Consider the following 4,391-nt stretch of genomic DNA (forward strand, 5'->3'; position numbering starts at 1 on the left):
TCGAATAAATAAATAAAATCTTAAACACACACACACACACACATTGTCTGTGTAGTGGAATAACAGCAAGGAAAGGGTTATAAAATATGCTGTCAGATAAGAGCTATGATCGAGATAAACATGGTATCTTGAGAGCGTAGGAGAGGGAAATTTAATCCAGTCCTCATGGTTAGGGAAGGCTTACCTTATTACTTCAATTTTTCTCTGATTTCCAAGGATTCTATATTTGTCCTGTTATTACACACACACACCCAGCATTTTTAGCTCAGAACCAATCCTGTAGTAAATGTTGAAATAGATGCTAGATCCCATAAGTGTTTCTGGCTTTTTAGAAGCATCCATGGCTCTTGTCTCATCCCCAGTCTCTGCTCAGCTCTCTGTCTTGCTTTGGCCAGCTCCATGAAATGGATGTGGACCTCTTGCACCATCACTTTAGATGCAGAAATCCCTGGATTTTAGTTGTCTGGAGTGGATAAACATGCTTGTTTGAGTTGTTAGTGAAACTTGAGTGAGCAAAGTCACCGGTTTTCCCCAGCCATGGGCTTTTGTAGGGAATTTGTCATTGTCAGTGCCCGGGGGGCTATAGATTGTATTTTAGGTTTTTATTTAAATTCTGGTTAGTTGGGGTGCCTGGATGGCTCAGTGCGTTAACCATCTGCCTTCAGCTAAGGTCATGATCGCAGGGTCCTGGGATGGAGCCCCAGCTCAGCGGGGAGTCTACTTCTTCCTCTCCTTCTGCCAGTCCCTCAGCTTGTGTGCTTGCCCTCTCTCTCCCCCCCTTAAATAAATAAATTTAAAAATTTAAAAATTCCAGTTACTTAACATACAGTGTAATATTAGTTTCAGGTGTACAATATAGTGATTTGACACTTCCATGCAACAACCAGTGCTCATCACAAGTACACTCCTTAATTTCCGTCATCTATTTAACGCATCCTCCCCAACCACCTCCTCTTTGGTAAATCTCTTCTCTATAGCTAAGAGTCTGCTTCTCAGTCTGTCCCCCCACTTTCTGTTTTTAAATTCCCTTTGCTCTTTTGTTTTGTTTCTTAAATTCCACCGTAGATTTTTTTTTTTAAAGTAGGCTTCACGCTCAGCATATAGCCCAATGCAAGGCTCGAACCTAAGACTCTGAAATTGAGACCCTAGCTGAAATCAGGAGTCTGACAGTTAACCAACTGAGCCACCCAGGCTTCCCTTGCACCATAGGTTTTTAATAGAAAATCTTCTTTGAATTTTGAGGAAGTGTTTATGAAACTCACCTTCCTATTTTGAAATAAGGTAAAAACATAAGAATAATTAAATAAAATAAATAAGTAAATAAATAAGTAAATAAATGAATAATAAATAGGAAAAAAAAGAAAATGAATTTTAATTTCCTAATCTTAGTTCAGACAGCTAAGAGCTGTCAGTTCCTAAGCATTCAAGACAGGATACATCAGTGGAAGGAATAGCTGTGTGAGTATAAAAATGTCCTATGAATTTTTGCTGGTTTTGAAAGTCTGAGAAGAGAAAAATACATCTTATTTCAAGATCCTATTGATTTAAAAGTTATACTTTTCTTGGGAATGATGTTTATGTAAACTTTATTTGAAAATGAATGTATGCCAGAGTTAGAATTTAATTATGGAAGTTAATTTCCACATGGGGAAAATTAGTATTTTATGAGCTCAATATTCATGGTGTAAAATAAGCTTTATTGTGTTACTTATTTAAATACATTGAGGTAGGAAATTAATAAATTTTAACCCACAGTCTTAAAAATAAAACTACATCTAGGTTGTAATACTAAGTTGATTCTGTCCTTGAGGGGTCATCTATTAGAAGTATACTTGAGTATCACTGGAAGTAAGATCCTTACCCCAAGTTATTAAATGTCTTTGAATGCTAAGAAACACAGTCATAAATGCAAGTTAACTTTTCTATAACCTCAAACTAATGGTCAAAAAATTCAATTCTTGTATGTTGATTCTGAAACATCAAACAAAAAGGGGAGACTGGGCAATGATTGGATTACTTCAGTATCTGGGATGAAACTTCCAATAATTTTGGACAATGTTTTCAATAAGGAGAAGCATGTTCCTGAGGTAATTCTGGTTCAATTTATGACTGTAATCTCATACATTTTAATAGACACTAAAAGAACACAGATTTCAAACTGCCTGATAAATTTCTCAGGAGTCCTCTCACTTGCTAATACTGCAGTAATACTGTGTTTTGATTTTTATGGACTTGGATTCGTCAAATATTTTATGACCAATTACAATCCCATATATGTGAACATTAAAGTCGTAAAGAGTCCACTCTGTTTTCACTGACATTACGTTTACAACAGCCAATATATGGATGTAACCTGTGTCCAAGTGTAGATGAATGGATATTATGGGCAAAGTACATGAAGAGGTATTAGAGATCCACAACTTCCAGGATAAAATAAATAATTCTTAGGGATGATGCATACAGTTAAGGAATATACATTATATCTATAGTAATAACTTTTGTATGTTGACAGTATCTAGACTTCCTGAGGGATCATTTCATAAAGCATAAAAACATTGAATCACTTCTACATGTGATACGCATGAAACTACTAGAATATTGTAGTGTCAATTATACTTCAATTAAAACAAAAAAAGAGTGGATACCAAAATAGCTTTTAGGACAAGAGACTACACGCTATTCTTCTCTTAAATTGTTGAAGAGAGCAAAAGAAGGCTTTAAAGCAGAGAGGTTAAACGTTGTATTTATAAGCATGCAAGAATACATTGAAAATAAAAAAGAGGAAATATATTGTGTCTTTATAAGGTTAAATCCTGTTATAATATGAACATCGCGTTTTATGGGAGTCTCTATTCATGTTTTCCACTCCTGTTAATGCCTATTATTTAAATTTTGCCAGGATATTTGAGTTTCCATCTGAACAAATGCAAGGAAAAAAGTATTGGGTATCCCGACCATCCCCACCCCCGCCCTCCAGCCAAATAAGGCCTCAGCTGGGAGGGCATTCTGACCTCTGAAATCTTGAAATAAACCTCAAGAAGAAACAGCATCAGAGTCAATGTTGAGCTAAAGGCAGAGTGTGACCAGAAAACTGTCTACTGAGCATCACTGTGCACCACCCCAGTGTGCTGAACATGACAAGGGCCCCACGGGCTGTGGTGGATCCTGGGCAGGAGATGCACAGGCGCAGGGGGTCCGGCAGCGCCACAGGGTGGCGCCGGGAGGGCCGCCAACAAAGCAAGGATGTGGTGCTGGCACTGGCTTGATTTCCTGCAGGCTCTGTGCTTGCCATCTCCCTGCTCCACCGGGCTGGGGTGCTAGTGGTGTCCAGAGAGCGCTTTGGGCAGGGTGTGCCACTGGTGGAGCACACACCGAGCAAGGCTAGCGCGTGCATGGGTAGACCCCTCAGGTGGGCGTGACTAGAGGGGAGGGGGGTGGGGGAATGGGATAGGCTGGTGATGGGTATTAGGGAGGGCACATATTGCATGGTGCACTGGGTGTTATACGCAAGTAATGAATCATGGAACTTTACATCAAAAACTAGGGATGTACTGTATATTGACTAACATAATAAAAAAATATTATTAAAAAAAATTCACATGAAGGGGCACCTGGATGGCTCAGTTGGTTAAACAGCTGACTCTTGATTTTTGCTCAGGTCATGATCTCAGGGTATCTGGGATCAAGCCCTGCATCAGGCTCCACACTCAGCAGGGAGTCGGCTTGAGATTCTCCCTCACCCTCTCCTTCTGTCCCTTCCAACCCCCCCCACACACTCCTCATTCTCTCTCAAATAAGTCTTTAAAAAATAATGAAAAAAAATAAAAATTCACATGAAGTAGGGTGTTTCCAGTAGGTCTTTGTTGATATCCCCTCTAAGATTAAGGCTGTTATTTCCTGCTATTTTCATTCTCCTAGGGAGTTTCATCATAAGTGGGTGGTGAATTTCATCCAATTTTCTAAATTCGTTGAATTAAATAGACAACTGTTTTTATCTTTTACTTCTTCTTTTGTTTTTGGTGCTATTCCATGCATCATAGTTTTAGTGCTTTGCTTTTAATAAAAATTTCAATTTTTGTATTGCCAGTGTATAAAAATACAATAGACTTTTAAAATGTTGTATTTTTAAATACAGATTTACAGATATTGTAAATATGGTGCAGAAAGGTCCTTTGTGGTTTTTATCTAATTTCTCTGACTTATGTTGTACATGCCCGTCATACAGGATCAAATCTAGGAAATTGACATTGGAACAATATATATGCTTGATTCTATGTCATTTTGTCACTTGTTAGCTTCATGTAACCACCAACCCAGTTAAGATACAGCATTATTCCATCACCACAATTCTCTCCCCTGTGCCCATTCTCCCCATCATCTTTAACCCCTGA

Source organism: Ursus maritimus, unplaced genomic scaffold (assembly GCF_017311325.1).
Source record: "Ursus maritimus isolate PB19 unplaced genomic scaffold, ASM1731132v1 scaffold_59, whole genome shotgun sequence".
Classification (NCBI taxonomy): domain Eukaryota; kingdom Metazoa; phylum Chordata; class Mammalia; order Carnivora; family Ursidae; genus Ursus; species Ursus maritimus.